At 39.3% G+C, this 24,437-nt stretch overlaps 1 protein-coding gene across 1 annotated transcript in view; it reads right to left on the bottom strand.

The window, feature by feature from the left end:
- The window catches only part of TENM2 (teneurin transmembrane protein 2), a 1,282,302-nt gene extending 1,265,233 nt beyond the window's left edge, over positions 1-17,069 (bottom strand). Inside the window, exon 1 of the mRNA XM_055387572.2 lies at positions 16,584-17,069. The gene's annotated coding sequence lies outside the window, so the exon portion shown is untranslated. The remainder of the gene's footprint in view (positions 1-16,583) is intronic.
- Between the last annotated feature and the right edge of the window lie 7,368 nt (positions 17,070-24,437).

The following is a 24,437-nucleotide window of genomic DNA, read 5'->3' as shown; positions in this document are numbered from 1 at the left end:
TGGTGATCTGTCCGCCTTGGTCTCCCAAAGTGCTGGGATTACAGGCGTGAGTCACTGCGCCCAGCCAAAAATTATTCCTTTGATAATCTTTATAAAGTCACTGGTATAGCAAATTTTTTAATTAATATGAATCATAAAAATAAAAATATTATTTAAAATATCCTTATATTATTTGATGGGCAACTGATTCAAGGACTTTATTAATCCTAATTCCCTCAACACGTATTTTTTCAATGTCTGTCCATCTTATTTGTGACAATTTCCTCATTTATAAGAGAACAGAAACTTTTTTTTTTTTTTTTTTTGAGACGGAGTCTCGCCCTGTCGCCCAGGCTGGAGTGCAGTGGTGCATCTCGGCTCACTGCAACCTCCACCTCCCGGGCTCAAGCAATTATCCTGCCTCAGCCTCCCGAGTAGCTGGGATTACAGGCATCTGCCACCACGCCTGGCTAATTTTTGTATTTTTAGTAGAGATGGGGTTTCACCATGTTGGCCAGGCTGGTCTTGAACTCCTGACCTCAGGTGATACGCCTGCCCCTAACTCATTCAACCATTTATGGTTTAAAAATCATCACATGTGGCCAGGCGCAGTGGCTCATGCCTGTAATCCCAGCACTTTGGGAGGCCGAGGCAGCCGGATCACGAGGTCAGGAAATCGAGACCATCCTAGCTAACACAGTGAAACCCTGTCTCTACTAAAAATACAAAAAAATTTAGCCAGGCATGGTGGCAGGCACCTGTAGTCCCAGCTACTCAGGAGGCTGAGGCAGGAGAATGGCGTGAACCTGGGAGGGGGAGCTTGCAGTGAGCTGAGATTGCGCCACTGCACTCCAGCCTGGGCGACAGAGCAAGACTCCATCTCAAAAAATAAATAAATAAAAAATAAAGGAATAAAGAAAAATTTAAAAAATATATAATCACATGGTACATTTTTTTCTATGTTCCTGAAGGAAAAGAAATACATGTTTCTTTTACTCAACAGATATTTATCAAGCACATACTACATATGTGCAAGGCCATGTGAAATATAGCAACCTCTCTGACACTTGTGCAAGAATCATCCATCTTTTTTTGTGCATTCTCAAGTAAGTGTCTGAAACAGATAAATGAAAAATGTCATTATTATTTTGATAAACCTCAGAAGAAATGCAACCACCTTCACTCAAGGATCAATATGACCCACAGTTTTCAAGACCCAAAGTTCTCCAGGGAGTGCTACAAATTGACAGGATAGTCTCTTAGTGCTTGATCTGACATGAGATACAGTGAAAGACACGTAGACCTCGAGGTGAAGAGCCTCATCTCAGACAGTTCCATATTGGCCAGACAAGCAGGGTGGCTCAAGATGGCAAGCTACCTCTTCCACACGTCAATTGTGAATTACACTCTCTAAATTAGATCCACAGCTGTGATTTTCAGTTCCTAGAGTACCCTCCAAATAACTAGTTGTAAGAAAGAATAAAATAAAAGCCTGCCTTTCCCCCAAACATACACCTTTTGGCAATCTGCCATGCCAACTCACAAAGAACATGCATATCTAAAAAGGGACACTTCTGGGACTCCATCAGAAAAATGGCATATCAAGAGTTTGGCATAGGGGCTGCTGTCAGGCACTCAAATGCATAACTTATTCCAGTTTTGGAGACCTACATAGTAGATCTATGAAATAAACTTGGCTCAGAGGGAGCCTGAAATACTCAGCCCCAAACAAATGAGAATCAGGGAAACTGTGCCAAACTTTCCTCTTGTTTATTTTCAAAGGAAATGAGAAATCTTTAAAAAAGAAAAAAACAGAGGAAGCTAAGATGATCGCCCACAATATTAGCCCCTTTCTGGGAATTTGAAGGAAACTCGGAATCTGGCAATTGGCGTGCGTGACAAAAAGTGAATTTTGCTATCTTTCACAAAGCAGATATTCTGCTTTTACCTAATCAACTGCACGTAGCTACAGAGGAGATCTGGAAGGGAGTGATAAATGTAGATGAAAGTTGATATATCAGGGTGCAGAGGTAACCTGGCTGAATGTAACACAGCTGTGTAGGTATGATATGTGTATATATCTCATATATATGCACATATGTACACACAGACATAATGGGAGAGAGGTAGAGGAAGAAAAAAGAAAGAAGTGAAAAAAAGATCATCTTTCACATACAAATATAAACAAACATACGCAAATATAGGGAGAACAGGGAACAAACCTATCATCTCTCACACAAAAAAAATAATAATTCATGTCCTTTCAATTCTTCAAAAGCATGCTTCCTTTGAGCCGGATTATTAGATAATTCCTACATTACTATTTCCCACAGATATCCTCCCGAAATTGTGTCGGTTATTTAATCTGCAGGTTAAATTAGACGCCTTTATCACCTGGCATAACTTTAAAACCCTGCAACTGTCTTTACAACACACCTAGTTTCATGGAAAGTTCACTGGGTTGACATTTACTTACATGACTGAATTCTAAATAGAGATTAATAAAATGATTAATTTACTCTTCTTTTCTCCTCTCCCTCTCTCTCCTGTTTTCCCCATGAGTCATGGTTGGCCATCTACAAGAACAAAATATCTAACTGAGGAAAACTGTCTTCCAACCGCAGCATCTGTCTCCCTGGCAAGCTCTGCTGACAGTTGGGTCCTGGCTCTAGAATTGTTCAAGAAGCTCTTTCGGGCTGAGCTATTAGTGGGCTCTCACCCTCCTAGGTGCAGCTTCCTACGGATTCTTCCCTCTTTGAAAGATGGATTTGTGTATATTTATCCTTCTGAGAATCTGCTACTGTGCAAATATCTCCAGTGGAGACCCTCGCGGGAGGGCACACAGGACACTGGAGCTCTTGCGTTCCTTTTCTTGCAAAATATCCATAAAATAGCTCTGCAGTTCCCAAGGGTCCGCTTCTGGGTATTATGTAAGCAGCTTCTCCTTCAGAAAGGGAAAAGGATGCATCAAGACACAGAACTAAAAATGCCCACAGCTCTCTACGGGAATTTCAAAATAGCAAGTTGCTTAAATACCAAGGAAAGCACCTGGTTCCTCTCCAAGCCTAAAGATAGCCTACAATAGTTTAAGAAATGTAAGCAGGAGTGGGGGAGGGGAGAGGGGAAAGGCCACGCATGGCACTGGGGAGACTGTGGACTACACAGAATAATCTGGCAATGCGCAACTGAGCACGTTTTGTCATTTGAAATTCTATAAAAAGTACTTAGCTGAGGAAGCTTTATGTTTTGTTTTTGGAAAAGTGGTTAAGGTGGAGGCATATTTGTGTAGGAAGGATATTCCAGCAGCAGCACATCTGGCTCATTTTAATTCAGAGCCTGAAATACTTCTGTCAGGCTCTCCCTTTCTATCTTCAAAATTTCTTCCCAAATCCACTTTTTTCAAACACTAACTCCACCCTTAGACCCCCTGGAGGCTCCTGATTCTTCAAAGAATTTGAAGAGATCTCTCGTTATTATTAGATTCCATTTTAGATTGAGAAGAAAGCAGAAAGTGGTCAAGATAGGCCCACGTTTATGTTGCCTGAAATACTTTTGAAATTTGCTTCATTCAAAAGCTGAAATGACATGGAGCACCTTGAAACTATGAAATACAATGTCTATAGGACCATTTATTTGTAACCCTCTCATTGAAAGTAAAAATGATTTAAACTCCCCAAAAGATCTAAAGGCATTTAAGAAAATCCAAGTAGCTCCATATATTTAATATTTTCTAAGAATAAATACAGAGAAAAAGATTAAGCCTTCAAAGATCTCACCTACGTAAGTCTGACAACAACAAAAAATACACAGTGGAAAGGATTAATCTCAAACAAACCTTTGAAAAGAGGCTTTTGCGGACAACTATTCCTCTGGCTAGATCTCCTTTGTTTACAATAAGAAGTAGAATTTGGACCCATTATATATTCCTTCTTATGGTCCCTCTTGTGAATTGAGGTTGTTAAAGTAACATTGTAATTATCTTTTATCTATAGCATGATTTATTTATAATATGAAATCCCCTTTTACATTTTAAAAGTTGTAACAATTGAATGCTCTTCTTAATAGTAAAAAAAAAAAAAATTGGAATATGAAACAGATATTTATTTCACCATTTCTCTTCCAGAAATCTCTGAATGTTACTCCAAGAAAGACACAGCTACACATTTTGTTTTAAACATTTAAATTTTTTTTTCAGTTTTAAAGGTCATATTGAGAACCAAACCAACTATGAATATGAATAAGTTGGAGGCCATGCCTAAAGCTGGTGTCTTTTCAAGTAAAAGACAAGACTTACTAATAGTTCCATTTGTTTTCCATTAAAAATCTACTCATTGTATTCACAGCAATCCACATGCCAGTATGTGAGCCTGCTTGGACAAAGTGTTTGCTTTGTGTGTATCAGATGCAAAATTTACTTAAATTCCAGATAATTGCAAGTGCATCTGCTAGGCTTTGTCACTGGGCTATATGAACATTTTCACAGTGTATACAAAGAGCAATTATCCAACAACTAAAGAAAAAGAAACAGTCATTTCTGCAAATTATAGCCAGCTCCTTTATCAAGGAATAAGTTTGTGCTAAAAGAATACAACCCCCAAACATTTTTAAAAATAATACGTATTCTCTCACATCACATACATTAACTACACAGAACAAAAAAGGGAGCTTTTCAACTGTTAAATTACTAGGTCTGAAACAAGGATAACTGCAATTTTAAATAAAATTATCTCACAAAACATTAAAGTTTCCCCCTAGAGAAAAAAAAAAACATACACACACAAATATCCAATTTAAATCAATTTGATGTACTGGTATATGTTCTTATTCTCTATTCATGACAAAGTGTTTCAACAACAGTCACTTCACTATTTGTCATTAGTTTTTCATCCCCTACTTTGAGATACAAACTCACAGAATCAAGAACATGAAGAAAAGTCAGAAAAGGAAGATTTGGAAAAAAAAAAAAATCAAAACACCAAACCAAACAACTTGAACTAAAAGACTTAATTGAAACATTTTTGTTCTATGCATTCAAAATTCAATTCCAAGCAGGCCTCAGGCATTCTAGTTGGACTATTCTATCAATATTTATCTTCCATTCTCTCTTTCACTCTTTCCTTTTTTTCTCTTTTGCTTTCTTTCTTTTTTAACTTCATGCACAATCCCAATCCAACTGTCACACTCAACATGACCAGCCTTCTTTCAAAGCCCAATCCAATTTTCAGACTTTTACACCTCATGCCAACTAAACAACATCAACAGCTCTTCTCTTCAACAGTCTAATAGGGTAGATCTGTTCTTTTTAACAAATTCTCAAAGCTATCAAAAAATCATCACAGTGTTGTTGTTAGAATAGAAAGTAAACTATTTAACAGAAGAGTAAAAAATTTTTGTGACAGTTGACCTATTTGAAGTCTATAAGTTTAGTGGACATTTATTTCCTGTTTCACCTTCATTTAAATATCTTCATTATCATTTTGTAAAATGTATTATGTTACCGGCCAAAGCTATTAGTCGGTAAAAAACCATCTCCGAATTCCCCAAACTGGAGAACCATCATTATCATTAATATTTCATGGAACTGCATTAAATGAGACAATATTCAATATTTAACTATCTAATCCTACAGTAATTTATATTAGAAAATACCAACCATGTGAGAATTCAGCCAGCCGGATTATTTTATTGGATGAATCTTTGTCATTATTAATAACACTTCAGTATCTCATATTTTTTCAGCACAGAATGTAACATCCAAGGACTGAAAGTGATTTTGTTTCTAATTAATTCTCAAAATCCGTGGGAGACAGTGATGGAAGGATAAATATATTAATTTCGAATTGAAGAATTAAAGGCCGAGCCTTCAGATGCAAAAATTTTACTAGAGATGTGGATTACTTGGTTGGGCCCTGCACTTCAGTAGGTTTACTAATAATTTAGTGAGGAAGACCTGTTTGAACCAGAGAGTCTAAACCACAGAAAAAAGAAATGCAGTTTTATTTTATTCAAGTCCCACATTATTATTTATTACTAATTTATAAGTAGAAATGAAACATTCTTCTGATACATTATCCAGAATTCCTATGATTAACGTGCTTTCTTTGTCTATTTATACATAGGCAAACATCAGCCCATTCCAGGTGAATTATCTTTAACTTCAAAATGAGCAGAGTTCAAGCAGATAACATTTTAATATGACTCTTGATGATACCAAAAGGAATTCTACATGACCAACATATTTGAGATCTGTGTGTGCTAAAATGAAAAGCATTTGGCTTAATACAGTTATCATCTAGAATGCCTTCCAATTCATTTTCAGCAACAGAGAAGCTCTCATTGATCTTAAGCTTTTAGGTTCACACTCTGACACACTTACTATCCATCCCCTAAGATCCTTATGGGTTATTCTCCATATAAGGAATAATGGTAAATATTTTTGTGGGGCAGGCCAGGTGCAGTGGCTCACGTCTGTAATCCCAGCACTTTGGGAGGCTGAGGCGGAAGAATCACGTGAGGTTGGGAGTTCAAGACCAGCCTGGACAACATAGCAAAACCCTCTCTCTACAAAAAATACAAAAGTTAGCCTGGTGTGGGCCAGGCACTGTGGCTCATGCCTGTAATTGCAGCACTTTGGGAGGCCAAATCGGGCAGATCATGAGGTCAGGAGATCGAGAACATGGTGAAACCCCATCTCTACTAAAAATACAAAAATTAGCTGGGCATAATGGTGTGTGTCTGTAGTCCCAGCTACTCGGGAGGCTGAGGCAGGAGAATCACTTGAACCTGGAAGGCAGAGGTTGCAGTGTGCCGAGATTGTGCCACTGCACTCCAGCCTGGCAACAGAGAGAGACTCCATCTCAAAAAAAAAAAAAAAAAAGATTAGCTTGGTGTGGTGGCACATGCCTATAATCCCATCCACCCATCCACTGGGAGGCTGAGGCAGGAGAATCACTTGAACCCAGGAGGTGGAGGTTGCAGTGAATCGAGATTGCACCACTGTACTCCAGGCTGAGCCACAGAGCAAGACTGACAAGAAAAAAAAAAATCTAATCTGTTTTGTTGACTTTCCCTGTACTTTTTATTTTGAGGGAATCTCATCATATTTATCTTGCAGGAAGTCAAAGTCTTTGGTTCTTATTATATAATACATAAGGGGCAGACTCTCTTCAGTTTCCCAGACTGCCTAGTAGAAAGGGAGTGGACACTCAATCAATTATCAAAGCCAAACCAGTGGATGCACCAGCTTGGAACTTTCAATGGTGAGCCAGGGACCGTTAGAAGCAAGGATGGGGGTGAGTTTCTTGCAGGCATTGTGCAAGCAGCCGCATTTCTAGGGCAGCCGTGTGGGTGATGCTCATGGCAATGGGTTTTCCAGTGTGAGGGACATGGAGGGCTCCAGCCAGGCTACTGTTCAGGGGCAGAAGGAGAAATGCCTGTTTCTATATCTTATTTTGGCAACTCTGTTATTCTCAATATCCTTCTAACACATTTCTTTTCCACCTACATTAGCCAGAATTAGTCTTTACCTTAACAAGAGAGAACATGACCTGATCACAGAATCAAAAATAATAATTCAAATTGCACAGATGTATTGTGTTGGTTAATTCTATAAATTATTGGAAAATAAATTAAGAGATCCTGCAATCTGCAATTTGGTGAGTGGTAAATAATAGTCCCTCATCAAAAAGACTGCATTCAGAAGGACTGGCAGTAAGAGATAAACAATTTCATAAATCCTTAGAAACCCAACAGGAAAAGAGCTGAGTCAAAGTTGAAATATGGGGAACACATCAGCAAAAGCTCTTTTTTTTTTCCCAGCCATTGCTTCTCTGATTCAGATCAACAAGGAACAGAAGATGGAAAGGAAATTTTGATGGCTTAGCTATGATTTACTGGAATTGAAATATGTACATCTTGAAAATCACAGTCAAAATGAGCTCTAATCAAGAGCCTGATGGGTGATATCAAAAGTCAGAGCTGCCTGGCCAAGTCTAGGAAGCTATTACCTGGGGCTGTGGAAAGGGTCAGTGCCGCCAAGCACTCTGCCTTTGCCATCCACTTTCAGAGCTATTCACCTGGTGCTTTTCAAGAATATTACCCTTCCCACAAATGATTGATAAAAGATGAATCTAAGAGTGTGAATAAGTTTTGGAAAGTAAATCCCAGAACCTACATATTCGCTACATGCTTTCAAGTTCAACAGAGAAATACAATCCTTTAGAGAATATTTTTCATCCATGGAGCATTTGGGGAATGCTTGAAAATTTTCCCTCCTTCTCAATTCCAATCATTTTCCCAAAACCCCTTCTTGAAATAAAAGTAAATCATAAATTGATTCATTGCTCATGAAAAATGTAAATTGACAGCTTGGGGGCATGGAGTCATTTATCTATTCACTGATTAAATTTACACAGGCAACCGGCACATCCTAAAAATGACCGGCATCAGAATTTGTCCTTACTCTGAAACCCAGATGTGAACAATGATCTGCATCCTCCTGGCAAGGATACACAGTTTAATACTGACCGTCTGGCTTTACCCTTTACTTAATCATGTCTGTTATTAGATATCTCAATTTAAAAAAAGAGTACAGAAAGCTGAGAAGTTATATCCTTGATCTCACCTGAAGCTATGCTTTTCTCAGAGTAAATACATTTGGAGTTCTAAACACACACACACACACACACACACACCCCTACTAAACTTCTGTGATTAAAATACAATTTTATGCATATGCACACAGACACACACACAATAGTACTTTTGCTTCTAGAGCAGACAGCAATCATCCACAAACACATTTTCCCCCCTCCCCAAACTGTGTACGATTCTGTGTACACCCCATGGGGGCTTAATAAACACTTATGAATTGACTGACAAGAGAAAAACCAAGAAATGACAACCTTCAGGGTAGCCGTAACACAATTTTAACTTGAAAATTGCCCAGGAATAGACTTCACAATCTATGGGAACATACACAAATCATATAAAAAGAACCAGTGCCCCTCATATACCTAGAGTGGCCTTAGGGAATAGCTGGGTGAAAAATCACTGCTGTAGGAAGAAGAGTTCAGGCTCTCTATCTATTTACTGTTTGGCTTCTGCAATGAATCCTGCTGAGAGCAAGTTTTATTCTGTAATAACTTCTATTACAGAATAACTTTTAAAATATACATTACAACAAATACAAAAAAAAATGCTCTTCTCTAATATTTTCTTGCTAAGTCCACAAGCATCAAACCACTCCCAAGACTCATGGTGCTCTTAACTTCTCTGCAGTCATTGGTGACAAAAGGATAATCTACAGTGCTTGAACTGAATGGTAGCTTCTACAAATAAATGGCAATTCACAATAAGTCGTAATTTACCCAGTGACTTCTCTAAATTATGCAATAATGGTGTGCCACAGTTCTTAAAACATGTTTCATTCATTAATTCCTAGAGGACAGCTTCCAAATGTCTCAAGTTCAACAGTAGTTTGTTTTCCCCCTGAAGTTCATATATACTTTCAAATTTGGGAGTATGAATGGGATGGACTTTAAAGATTTTGTGGTCCCTGGAACTGAAGAATTATATAAATAAGATACACTTCTTATAACAATCTAACCTTGCCGTATTTCCTTAAAAGGGTAGTTATTCCAGTTTTTATCTATTTAAAAAGGAAATTTCTACAATGATAAATTTCCAAAAATGTATGATGATAACAAGTGGGAAAAAAATACAAAATAAGCTGTGCTCAAGATTGATCCCATTAAACTGAGAGCAGAGTAAAAAAAAGAGAAGAAAACCATTTTTGGTTGTGATGAGGAATTTTTTTAACCAAAACATACAAGTCCCAAAATAAGTCTGTGTATGTTCTTACACTCTAAGGCCAAACACAAAATCTATTTTAATTCACTGTGTTAGTGGTGCTATCTTGGACTTTGTGTTGCTCACTTGAGTTATTCATAATGGTCAATAAAATTCTGCAAACACTGTTTTGCACCTCACCTGTCCTTCATGCTCACCTTATCTCATCTCACCCCACCATCCTTCCATCTTTGTCCCCAAAAGCACAGCTGAGGGATGTACTTGGTGATCTGCTTTGTTTGATCATTTGAGCTACTTTTCCAACACACACCTTTGAACATCTAAATCATTGTTTATTCCAAAGAGTATAGACCACCTTCATTTCTTCCTAACATTACATCAGGTGGTTAAGAAAACTTTGGTAACTCTCAATCTTTTTGAGATTTTTCTATGTCAAGCCAAACACCTGTCACTTTTTTGGGTGATGACTTTCAGTTTTTAGATTCTCACCTTGACAGGAATGAGAAAGGATCCTTTTTCACCCCCTTGTTTTCTTGGAGCCTCCTCTAGACTGTAAGAAGCGATGATTGATCATTTTCCACACTCATCCACAGCCCTCTCTGTGGCCACATGTAAATTCGCCAATGGATAATTAAGCAACAGACACATCCAATAAATATAATAAATAAATTTGATTTTTTTCCTTTAGTAATTGGTTTCATCTGACTGCGTCTGATTATGTGTGGGGATATATAAACAGGATTAGAGAAGACAAAAATTAGATTTTGGGTCACACGAGTTGTGGAGCCCTAACCACTGTGAAATGCTTTTCTAATAATTATGTTATTATTCATAGTATTAAAATATAGAGAAGCCAGTTTGTGCCTTCTCAAGAAGTTTCAGTGGGGTTAAAAATAAAACTGGTGGCAGAATCATTACTGTAGGAAAATGGTGGCCAACTACAGAATAAATTTTCCTCTCGTCTGCATCCTCTTCCCACTAATTCACACTGCCCTTTTCTCGGGCCTCTGTTGAATCCATGCCAGTAATGCCAAACCTTGACTTAGGTCTCCAATTCCAGGTATCATATCACACCAGGCTCCATGAATAGAAATGAGCTGGACACAATGGAAGGCAGAGGATGCGTGGATAGTTGTATGCAATTACTGCCTGAGAAAAACCCAAAATGAAATATAACCAAACCACCTTTCTAATATGCTTTAGACATAAAGAGCAAAAATCTTTATTTGTATTTTTTTCAAAAAGGAACCACCCCTATTGGCATTTACTTTCTTAGACATCCTTTTGGCATCAAATTACTTTTACCATCAGATTTAGCTCAGTACATGGCCTGTCTTTGGAATCCAAAAACTACTTATTGAAGGAATTTTTAAAAAATAAAGACTAAAATATACTTTCCTGTAGCTTTAATTTGTTTATGTTTCTTCTAAGTGATTTCTACTGAAATGTGTAATATATAACTATATACTCTTACATATGAAATGGCTTGGAAAAATTATCATAATTAAGATCAGAAAGTCTGTTGCAAGGAGTTATCTAGCAATAAAAATGATTTTAACTATGTAGATATTTACTGTTTGGACTAGCCATATGCACGAATATAGCTATCTTCTATCATGGTTCAGTTTTATTCCTAGAAACAATCTAGGAACCTAACTTGACTATTTCCAACATTTACAATAAGATTTTGAAGTGACTTTTTTAAAAAAACATGTTACAAATACAGCAAGCAGCTTATACAATTTTCTGAAGTAATTATTTCACATTATGAGATTTTTTTAACCTCTGCCAAAAATCATTTCTATTTAGTAGCATTTTTTTTCCACATAGACACTTATTCTTCTAATTGAAGTAGGAGAGACGTCAAAATATTGAGTATCAGTGAAGTTCTAAGCAATAATAAAAATGATATTTAAATGTAAAGTTTTTCCAAGAGAATCCTCCATGATGTGTCCCATCTTAAGATTTAGAATCGGTATATTATCATCAGTATCAATTTCATCTTCATCACACCAATTACATCCTCCCGCTTTAGTCCTTGTCTCCTACTAGGTAAATTAAAAATTGCAAAACCTAAATAAACAAAATAAATGACTTATTCTTTGGAACCAAATTCATAAATGAGTTCTTTATTTTACAAGGTACATAACTCCCTTTTATATAACTTAATAAAAGCACTTTACAAAAGTCATATTAACAGAAAAGATTATACAAAACTTCTAATATTTTTTCAAATAAGCTTAAGCTTACATACAGCTAAATAATTTAGTCAACAGAGCAGTAAAACTGACTGACTTTTTGAAAGCTGGGTTCTATACTTTTATAGATCTGCATCACATTCCAGAAATCATAAACTCATGTAATAGTAAGAATGAATGAGCTGAAAACTTCATATTTATGTTCCAAAAACCTGTAGCAGAACTAAATTAGAGATGGAAGAGTACACTGGGCTTTCTCCATAGGTCATCTAAACAAATGTCCAAGTGACTCAAGCATCTCTCAAAGAATTGCTGTCAAGTCCTGAGAAGTCTCAACTTTCAAAGAAACCATCTCTTTTCCCCCAAACAATGCACTGTTATATTTCCCAAGACAGAGGTGGTTCTTTAGCATCTACCACGAATATTCTGGCAGGAGCAACACTATGTTGATAAGATAAGGGATGCTGTCAATTGTTCCATCAAAGATCAATTCCTATTGTTCAGTAGAAAAAAAATCTTTATGGGGAATATAGATTCTATTCTAACATATTAGCTGTGTTACTTGGTTTCAGTTTCTCTTTATCAAACTCATAGGAAAAGTGTAAAAACACCTGCTCTCTTTTCACTCATAGTACATTCGAAAAGCACATTACTGTACTTTTTCCCTGATCATTATTTTCGCCTGAAAGGCTCGTAATTCTATACTTAGGAGAGGTGGGCCAGTGAAAGTCTGGCAGTAAAAACGAAGGAACTTTATTTGCAAACTATTTCTGAGGTGCTTCATTTTTTCCCATTAAGAATTCATAAAAAGGATGCAGTATTTCAGTTTCAGAATCATACTGTAGTACACAATATATTAAATAGACTGCAGTCATGAGTAACATTAATTTTAGGGAAAACATTTTCTACCTCCATAACTTTATGAAATCTTTTGGAAATATGAGCAGGACCTGATATATTATCCTCTTATTACACAGTCTTAAAACACCTAAAATAATTATGTTAAGTAGTGGTTTATGTTTGTTAAGGAGAGAAAACAACCCAAAATAATTTTTAAAAAGTCTGTTGCTGATAGTGCATAGTACTGAACAATGTGAACATTCCCTTTTTAAAGCAAAATATAAACCAGAAGTACAAAGAATACTTTGACAAAACTACTATTTGCTCTCAGCAAATAAAACTCATAAAATTACTGTTGCTTTCACAAAACTTAAAGCAGAGTATTATGTAGTTAGAAAATACATCATGCTTAATCAAATACTGCTATGTCCCCTACTACTGAGAATGTATCAAAAGACATGTCTCCTCCCCATCAAAAAAAATAAAACCATATATATATATATATGTCTTGCAATGTTCCCTGAAGGTTGGGAATCTGTGGTATATACTATGAGTGCAGAATGGGGGGTTTCTCCTTGTGAGTACCTCAGGGCTACTAGGAACCAGCAGTTCAAAGAACAAAACTGTTGCTTTACACAAAGTAATGAAAGACAATAACATAGGCTTTTCATGTTGCCCCCTTCAAGCTAAGTAGGGTGATGCTAAGTTGTGCCTCTTTAAGTCTGTCTTTCTGTTTAAGTTTTAGTTCTCAAGTGGGGAGGGACAAAAAGGCCCTTCGAAATGACCTTGACCATATTTCACCAGAAATCACTTCTCAAAATTAATCTGCACAGAAAGAAAACAATGAAAAAAACTAGCCAAACAGGTTTTCCTTAAAAACACACAAGTAGTTCAAAGTTCCCTTCAATTGCACAATGAAAAAATAGCAATTAATGTTAAGAAACATTCAGTAGCTGTAGCATAATAAAGGATTCACACATGCAGAGAAACCTCCATTCTTATCAAAATGAAAGTAGGAACTCTAACAATACAGCCAAATGTGATTGACAAGTTCCATGAATCAACAGTCTCGGATACCTATCTTTCTACATAGCCATCTCCCCAAGTTACCTTCTCTCCAGTTAAGTCCAATGCCATGCTGAAATTTAACAAGAAGACCAGTTGAAATGAAACTATTTAAGTTACCAGCAAGGCTATCAAGATGATAGTATGATTTTCATACATTAACCTGAAATCAACACTAGGCACAAAAAGTTAAAATAAGCTTAGTTAAGATTTAATTAAAAAAACTTAATAATTATTATCATAATAAACCCATCAACAAGCCACAAACACAATACCACACCAAACGATGTAAGAGTCATACAAATCCAGTTGATTGAATAGTAATCTAACCTGGCATCACACCCAAAATGTAGATATGTTTAATATTTTAACACAAATTATCAGAGCTTTTCAGAAGTTGCCAGGAAACTAGAAGTAGAAAGAGGGGTGGGTGGGTAAAAAAAACAACCTCAGTAGGAAAAAAATGTCCTTTAAATCAACGTACTCATAGTCTTCGAGTCTAGTGAAGATACTGAAACTGAAGCTAATTTTCATGTTTCATAAATAAATTCATGATCTGAATATGTTACATAACAATTAGAAATCTTGCCCCATCAGACTAGCAAAATAAGCCCTTAGCCTGGTCAGTTATCTTTTCATACACATGTGTGTGGAATATGCCAGAGAAATAATACAGCTGCCCAGCATGGGGTATAATGCTTTTTGGTTTGGGTCCTAGAAGGAGGGAACCTGACTCTTTAGGTACCTTGGGTTCTTAGGATTGAAGTTTACTACATGAAATCATTTTTCTTTAGTACCTAGACAAACAAATGCTTCACTCAAAGACAACTGTGGTCTTAATGAATGCAAGCTGGATTTTCCCCCCACTAACTTGATCAAAACAGTCCATTCAAAGGTCCATGAAAATATTTTAAAACAGCAATATTGCCATCTCAAGGGACCCATGAATAAGCTGAGCTTTCATTCTAAATAAAATGCCTTATTACTTTCAGCAGACTACAAAGGAAGAAATAAGCTTTAGGTCTTAGGAATTCTGTTCACAATTTTAAGAAAGGCTTTTGTCAACACAGGGGACCCAGAACAGGTGAATTTGCATGGTGCCTTAGAGTAGGTTTTTTTCTACATAAAAGAAGATCTGACTAGTTGAGTTAATTTACAGTTTGTTTTGTTTTTTGGGGCTGAACAGCCTTCACTGTTTCATGTAGTTCTTCCAACATTAGTTAAGTTTACATTTAAACAAAGTTTAAGAGTATTATTGCAAACGTATTCTTGGCACATAGACAAGTTGCTGCTCTATGATGTGGCAACCACCTAGCAGAAGGAGGGTTCCTTGAATAACAACATTTTCCCTCTGTAGAATGTATGTGTCTCAGAGTATCCCTGAACTGGATGTCCTCATCTCAGTTTAGAGTTCAGGGTTTCTCAGGATGATGATACATGTACAGAAACTGCAACCTGCTGTACCACAGAGGCCCCCTTCCTCCATTTAAGCTGCCATTATATTAGTTCATTCTTCCATGGCTTAGCAGAAATTTTACAACTATACACTGATTCCTTTCTAAATTGCTGATTTGCCTTTACTCACTGGCCCTTCAGTTTTTCTACTCAACTGGAACTGAAAACTTAAGAGGAAAAAAGCAAAACAAATAAAACATGGTAATGATCAAGAACCCTCCAAAGAACTTTAAATGATATGAATGCATTAAAGAGCTGTTGTATATTAATTTTTAAATAATATTTAAAACAGATCCTAGCAGCCAGAGTTACAGAGTGAGTTCTATTTTTAAGAAAAGAGTTAGAGTTCAATTTGCATTCATTATGCTGGCTATTTTAAATAATTTTATTCCATGTGTATGCAGAACCCCCCCCCTCCATTGACAAGATGCCACTTCAAGTAAGATCTAAGAGAGATATTGCTGTATGTGTCTCACAATTTTGAATAAAACAGTACCAGCAATCTCCCTCTTTCTCCATAGCCCTAAATTTATTATTAAGTAAATTTAGCAATAGCTCAATCACTGGAGCCCAAGACAGTATGTGATGCACTAAAGCACTTATATGTTTATTATCTTTGCAAGCAACATGGGTAGTGGTGTCTATTATTGCCTCCTGCAAATCTGTAGCAATGTGATGCAAAACGGCATTTTTAAAGAAATTCTCTTTTGGAATGCAAATGATTCCTCCTGCAATTTTGAATATTTTAGCCAGCATGTACCATACAGTAGTTCTGGAATCACTGGCATCTCTCATGCTGTCAAAACTGAGTCAAATGCATTGTAATCCTGGAGAACGATAACCTTAAACAGCAATGCAGCGTTAAAATGCATCCTAAAAAAAAATCCCTATAATTGCGATGAACATTAGAGAGAAACCGGCAGTCCTTCTGCAGGGAAATAACAGTCTGCTCTAGCAATCTTTCCCCTCCCCCCTGAAACTCATGCAACTAATGATGACCTCCCGAAGTGCCGAATTTAAATGTTCCAGCATTCATCTGAGGATGAAGGAGGAAAAAAAAATACATAGAAAACCATGAAACAAGTTGTAAACTGCACAAACGCAAGGAGAGAGAAAGAGAACTGCAGCTGATTCAGGAGCGATTGCAGAATGAGGAGCAACAGAAAGGAAACAAGAAAGAAAGAAAAGGGAAAAAAAGCCTTAAGCATTAAAGAGTAAGAAGTGAAAAACATTTACCAGCAGCTCGGTCAGTAGCTTCGCTCCCTGACACCATCTACATAGATAACTTAGCCTAGAGTCTTCGGTCCCAGCTCGCTTTGGAGCAAAATTCCTTCACTTCGAGGGGGCAACACACACCCTCAAGAAAGAGAGAGAGAGGGAAAGAAGGGGAAAAAAATAATCCCAAAGACCAAGACAGGCTTTCCCCCTCCTCCCTCTTACCCGCCCCCCGGACTCCCCAAACGGTGCTCGCTTCTGCACAGTTCTGCCTGCTGTGCCGCTGAGCTCGATGTTGCCGCGGCGGCTGCTGCTGTTGCTGCTGCTGCTGGTGGTGGTGGTGGTGCTGCTGCTGCTGCTACTTCGGAAACGATTAGGAGGAGGACGCCCAAGCACGACCTGAGCCTGCGAGCCACCCAGGACCAATGTGCAACCTGCTCTGGAATCAAACCCATAACACACGCACGCACACCCAGTGACTCCTGCACGCGAGCTCTCGCGCGCACACACGCGCTCGCCCGCGCGCCGCACAACACACGCGCGCACACACACATGCACACACGAGCGCGCGCGCACACACAAACACACACACACACACACACACACACACACACACACACACACAGCGCCGTGCGCCGCCCGCCAGCCCTCGCGGTCCCTGAATGGGGAGTACGAGCCAATCCCTGGGCCCCGAGAGCGCGCACCGGCCCAGGCCGCCGGGGTTGGGTGGTGGCGCTGGGGCTGCAGCTGCTGTGGCTGCGGGGTACGCAGCCAGGGAGGGGCTCACGGCTGAGAAAGAGGGGCGCTAGGGACACGTGCACCCCTTTGTCTGCAGAGAGAACCCCAGCTGGGCGTTTCCAAGACCAGGAACTGAGCGCGCGAAACCCGGACGGCTCAGAGTTCAGTTCGGCTCTAGGGTTAGCCTGAGGAGGCTTGGATCCCTAGCTGCACGCACCGAGGGATCCGCTCTGCACCGGATGCACCACATCTATGCACCACAGCTACACCCAGGTCTCTGCAAACAGGAGAGCACAGCAAGCCTTCGAGTCCTGCGGACGACCCGAGCCTGCTCTGGCTCTCGCGAGCATGTCCAGTGCTTGGCTGCACCCAGACCGCTTCTTCCAGGGTTAGGAACGCAGAGCAGGGCAGAGCCGAGCTCTGTAGCTTCCAGAGAGAAGCAAAGGTTCCAGAGTCTTCAGCCGCTGCTCACCTGCCTCATCTAGGCTGCCCGGTGGCTCTGAACCTGCACCCAAGGACGTAGTGATGGGGAAGCTAGATTTCCAGACGTCAGAGAGGAGTTACTTCTCTTTTTTTCATAAAGGGAATCTTTGAAAAGAAACAATTCTTAGCCCAGGAAAGGCTGTTTCAGTTTATAGGGTAATTAACAGAAAATCCAGCAGGGCCTGGTGGTTTTAATAGTAACAGCTGAACAAGTATTGCTTGCTTACCATGTGCAGGCTCTGTGGAATGTGTTGCCTATGAATTATCTGATTTTAACCTGTTCAGACACTGTATGATCCACCCTAGGAGGAAACCGAGGCCCCAGAATGTTACCAACTGCTAGTATATCATACCCAATACATCAAGAATCTAAACCCTGCAGTCTGGCCCTCAGTCACTGGAGACAGCATGAGGAGTGTGGATGAACGCTAGGCAAGTACAGCAAGGTAAAGGCCTGGTGGGTGTTTGGGTGATAACATCCTCTGGCCTTCAAGCTGTACCTGGCTTGTTGTCTTCAATAACCTACAAACCTTGAAAAACTGCATGCCTGAAATTTGCCAATGTCTTAATAGTGCTAATATTAATAATACTTATCTCTTGATTACATACTCTTGTTCATCCTTTAATTAGGTGCCATCTTAATCTTTAAAGGAACTCTGTAAAGAAAGTATCCTACCCCCCTTCTACATATGAGGAGGCTGAGACTGAGATGTGGTGTCACTTCCCTCAAGGGACAGGCCCTGAATGAAGACACTGTTTGTCCTATTGCAAGGTCTATGCTGTTTTTTACTAGAATTTGCATCTCCCTTAATTGCCTTCTGAATAAAGCCATGGAATGAGGCCATGGCAGTTACTTTTGATTTCATTCAAGAAATTCATTGATTTTGTAACATTCACTCATTCAAGGATATTTACTGAGCATTTACTTCCTTCAAGGTGCTGTCCTAGTGGTGACAGGGGATGACAAGGGCATTATCTCTATACTCTTTGGGCTTATATTCTAACAAGAAGATGGTGATCATATGCTTGAAATGCTAATGAGGGGCATTTACTGAGGGCTTGCTAGGAATGCATTTCTCTCCCCTCTTCATCTAGCAAACTCCTATTTATCCTTCATCTATCTCTTCCAGCATCAACTTCTTCAGGGAAGTCATGAGATCTTTCTGGGTTATTACAGGTGTTCAAGGCATCATGTAACTTTAAAAAAATTGTGGTAGCTTCAGTTTTCCACTTGTGTTATGATTTAGCTAGTGTATGTCTCCTAGACACACATGAACCCTCTAGACTGTAAACTCCATGGGGGCAAGAATGTGTCTCTTTTAATTAAACTCACTCTCACTCTCTACCATACACACACACACACACAAACTACTCTTGGAATAAGAATAATAATTCCTAGGAGAGGGGAGCTGTTTTTATTCCCAATTCACAGATGAGTAAAATGTGGCTGAGAAAGATTAAGTAGCTTGCCCAAGGTCACATACCTGGATAACTGGCAGAGAAGGACTCCCACGCAGGTCTGTCTGGTGCTACAGTCCACATGACTAACCCCTGTCATGTTGTCCAACAGCCAATCAGACTACATGAAAGGGGATCATGGGAAATAAGGTAGACAGATGCTGGGGATGGCATTATGGGGGAATACAGAAGTAACAGAGATAAATCATTCAGTATAGTAAGAATTAAAGAGGCATGCAGTAGAATTTTTTGAGACAGGGTCTTGCCCCGTGGCCCAGGCTGGAGTGCAGTGGCATGATCTTCACTCGCTGCAACCTCCGCCTCCCAGGTTCAAGTGATTCTCATGCCTCAGCCTCTGGAGTAGCTGGGATTACAGGCATGCACCATCACGCCCGGCGGATTTTTGTATTTTTAGTAGAGATGGGGTTTCACCATGTTGGCCATGCTGATTTTGAACTCCTGGCCTCAGTGATCCACCCGCCTCGGCCTCCCAAATTGCTGGGATTACAGGCATTAGCCACCTCGCCAAGGATATTCTTAATCTACTATGGGCACCCACCATGTGCTAGGCAACTTGCTCAGATTTTTTTTTCTCATTTTAACCTTAACAATTCTTTTGGCTAAGCATGGTTATTTCCAATTACAGACAATGCAACTGAGACTCCCCAACAAACCTGACTATAAACTCCAGGGGTACAGTGATATGTCTACTTTAATTTCCCATTTTATCTCATAGTATCTGCCAGCTAAAGTCACTCTCTGTTCCTCTCTCAATCCCTCTCTTACACACACACACACACACACACACACACGCACGCAACTCGCCCAAGGTCTTACAGCTAGTAAGTAGCAGAGTTAGGATTTGAGGCCAGGTCTGTCTTCACCGTTTCAGAGGAGGTTGGTATGGGGGCGAGGTGATGTCAGTGTGGTGTTGCAGTTTAGCCATGCTATAGTATTTGATAATGCCCGAGGATCTAACTGCCAGGGAGAGGTACTGCCGGTGCATTTTCCCCTTCATCAAATCTTATAAGGAATTTGAGATTCAAAGACTTAAAGTTATTTTACCAAGGTCACAGCCAGTGTCACAATGCAGAGCTACATTCTAAACCCAGGCATCTCTCACTGCAGACGTGTGGTACAGGATGTTGTAAATGGCACTGGGGCTTTCCAAGATTTTCAGCAAATCCTGGCTGGGGGAACCCTCACTCAGAGAGGACATGCTGTCCAGAGCCAAGCAAGCCTTCTGCACCACTCCTCCCACCTGTTACCTCTCCTCGAGGCTCCACCTTTGTTCAGGCCCCTGTTCCTCTGCCTTTTCAGGCCTTACCTGGAACCCAATGCCTCACCGCCTCCCTGCTCATTGTCAGCAGCAGCAGTGGCTACAAGCCACGGTAAAGTAAAAACTGCATTTTGTCCAGCTCTGCTTCTAAGCTGACTGCTGGGCATGCTCAGTGATAAAGGGAAGCTTTGATTACAAATAGGAAGCTTTTGTTAAACACCTTTCCATTTTGGAGTATTACTTTGTAACTGGATCAGTGTGTGTAGCCCGTTGCAGAGATCCCTAGGCTATACCAGTCAGGTCTGTAAGAATGAGATGCTTCCATATGGAAAAATATCTCCATCCTTTGCATCCTCTACCTTATCTCCAGCATTCATCTCGCTGTTCTGTCCTCTCTGTAAGTGCACACAAAGAGCATCCACAAACTGTATCCGTTCTATTTACATACCTCACAGCTATAGACATATGCATCCAGCTACAAATACATACCAGCCCTTGACTGTGGATTTGTTTCTTGCAATTGTTTGGCTATTAACTTGCTCTACACTGAAATGTTATGAATAAAGTGAAGTTTCTAAGAAAAGGTTAAATATTAACCTCTCTTTTCTCCCTCCTCCACCCCCCTCCCCAGAATAAATGTATTCCCTAGAAAATGCTTCAGGCAGCAGAAACGTCTCGGGGATTTTTGAAAACCTCTTCCTGTGTATAAGGTAGGTTGATTTTTGTTCACATGTGCAGTGCAATCCTTAACTCGTGATGAGAATAACCGGTTAAGAAAGGCATGAAGGGCAACCTTCAAGGAAAACTTTGCAGAAAACTTAAAGTGTTAGTTGATATTCTGCTGGGGCACCCAGGACATGAACTTTTAAGCTTTTTGAGAAGTCATGTAACAGCTGGGAATTTTAATGTAGATCATCACAGTTATTCTTCATAGCAAGTCTATGATCCCCATTTTATAGATGGAGAAACAAAGGCTTCAAAAGAGCAAATCAGTTACAGCCAACTCATACAACTAGTAAGTATCCAAGGTGGAATGTAATACCAGGTCTGTCTGCTGCCGAATTCTGTATGGTGAACTCTTCATTCTGCTGCCTCGAACTTCCGACATCCATTTGAACAGGGAGGCAGATGTAGGGAGGGGTGATGGTGACGGCTCATTTGTACTTGGTGTGCACAACACTTCGTGTATAATAGTATCATTATTTTCCAAGAACACTTAAACTCAGTTAGGATAGCCTCTCTAAGGGAGCATTATTTGTTTTATTTGGCAAATTGGAAAAACTGATGTACATGGAGCTTAGAGGGCAAAAGACCAAACAAAATGAGTGTCATTGGAGCAAAGGCGTCTGAGTTCTCATTGATGAGCCTTTATTCCCTTCGCTTTTAAATAGCATTGCACTGTAATTGTCAACCATTTCCCAGGTCACACAGTCTCAACAGACATTCTCATCAATTTTGTAAAATCCTTTACAGAGTATATGTACTGGAGAATTTTCACTTTCATCAGGATGGGAAATTTAGAAGTAGAAACAAACAGATTTTTTTTAAATCACTGCAGTTCTCCATGTTTGTTTCCAATGTCTTCAACATCCTTTAAAGATGTTTTAGTAGATGCTGTGACTTCCCATTTTTAAGATAGGTCAGGAAAAACCCTTGAAAATATAATCTCAATCAGGCAGATTAACCTGGTGCCATTAGTTCACTCATGTGGCAGTATTTGCATTTTTGTATAGGGCACCTTGCATAGAAAAGGGTAACCAATGAGATCTTGGTTCTATAACTTAAGGGTAGAAATCTTGTTTGGTATATTGTAAGATAATTATTTATCTTTCCAGAAATCAGTTAGATAAAAGGCTTGATGTCTGAGAACCTCACACAGATATAATAGTACAGTTTGAGCATCCCAAATCCAAAAATTTGAAATCTGAAATGCTCCAAAATGGGCAACTTTTTGAACACCAATATAACTCAAGTGGAAAATTCCATGCCTGACATCTTTACTTTCTGATGGCTCAGTGTATACAAATTTTGTTTCATGCACAAAATGATTTTAAATATTTTTTAAATAACTTTCAGACTGTGTATAAACTGTATATGAAAGTTAAATGAATTATGTGTTTAGACCTGAGTCCAATCCTTAAGATAACTAATTATGTATATGAAAATATTCCAAAAATCTGAAAAAGTCCGAACTCTGAAACACTTCTGGTCCCAAGCATATTGGATGGGCAATACTCAACCTGTGTCTGAATTTTAAATTCCAAAAACCCTTCTTCTTCTTTTTTTCTTTTTCTTTTTTTTTGAGACAGAATCTCGCTCTGTGGCCCAGGCTGGAGTACAGTGGTGCGATCTCCACTCGCTGCAAGCTCCGCCTCCTGTGTTCACGCCATTCTCCTGCCTCAGCCTCCCGAGTAGCTGGGACTACAGGTGCCCGCCACCACACCTGGCTAATTTTTTGTATTTTTTAGTAGTGACGGGGTTTCACTGTGTTAGCCAGGATGGTCTCGATCTCCTGACCTCATGATCTGCCTGCCTCGGCCTCCCAGAGTGCTGGGATTACAGGCATGAGCCAATGTGCCCGGCCTCCAAAAACCCTTTACTTAGTTGCTCAGAGCCCATAAGGAATGAGAAAACAAGAGGTAAACTGCTATTTCTAGGAAATTAATAATAGTAAGAAATAGAATCTGATAACCAGAGGATGAAGAAGATAAAATTTAAATTTTCCATAAAAAATTTGAAGGCTTAATTTAATGTGTAGGTAAGGCTTCCAATACTGCATTTCAATAGCACTTCTGGATGTCTTCAAATTACAATATGGTAGAACAGCAATGATGTTAATGATATTTACGTTGAATCCATTCTTCAATTGCAGTGTAATGTCAAAAATTAAAGCCTGGATTCCTCAGCCTATCACATAAGGCTCTTCGTATTGTGACCCAGGAGTGGGATGTGCTTTTCCTCACATAAACCAATGCGCTCCAACACATTTGATCAGCAGTGACTGCGTGGATAGGTATTTGGAGGCCATATCTACACAAGCGACATTGTTCTGAGTGATGAGATTGATTCGTTGATGGCTGCTGCTGGTAGGGACCCAGTATACTGCTGCAAATGCCATGCATTTCCCCAATATAGGGCCAATCCACATTTCCTAGATCATGTCTTCTATCCTTTTCCCTACCTAGGCCCTAGTTAAATGATTCTCATAAACTATAATTTCCTTTTTCCATGGTTTTCCCCTCTTATTTCGCCTCCATCTGGAATATCACCCAATCCCCATCAGTTCCACAAGCCAGATCCTCTTTAAATATCCCACTCAGGCATCATCTACTCCAAAAAGGCTTCCCTGAATTCCCCAGCCAAAAATCCTCTCCCCTTCTTCTGACGGTGCTTCTTTGTTGGTGTTCATCATGTCTCCTTTATATTAAAGTTATTTATGTTCTTGCCTTCTCTTTGCAGCTGGACAACAAACCCCTTGAATGCAATAACCCTGTCTAGATCATCTTTGAATCCATCACTGTGATTCACACAAAGACTTGCACTGAATAAAGTATATGATATAGGAATATATAAATAAATGAATGGCGGGTACTCAATATTTGTTGAATTAATGAACATAAGATTATTATTACTACTCGCCTGCAATGTCACAAAGAGATTAAGTTATGCTTTGTAGGCCAGAGAATAGGGCTGATGCTTTGGTGGCTCTATGAGTAGCTAGGCTCTAGGGAGATGGTGACAAAACACCAGCTCTAGAGCAGCTCAGAAGGCAGTAGAAGAGTCAGGAAAGTAGATGCTCATATGTAATAGGTGAAGCTGATAACGTGAGACTCAACAGGAATTTTTTTGTCTTGAAATTGCTGGCAGGTTAATAAAAAGCTGATGAGCACCCTGGATTAGAAAATGTTATATAATAT

The sequence above is a fragment of the Gorilla gorilla genome, chromosome 4 (genome assembly GCF_029281585.2).
Source record: "Gorilla gorilla gorilla isolate KB3781 chromosome 4, NHGRI_mGorGor1-v2.1_pri, whole genome shotgun sequence".
NCBI classification, from domain to species: Eukaryota; Metazoa; Chordata; class Mammalia; order Primates; family Hominidae; genus Gorilla; species Gorilla gorilla.
Note: the sequence above shows the minus strand (reverse complement) of the source record. Positions and strands in the feature narration are given on the sequence as shown.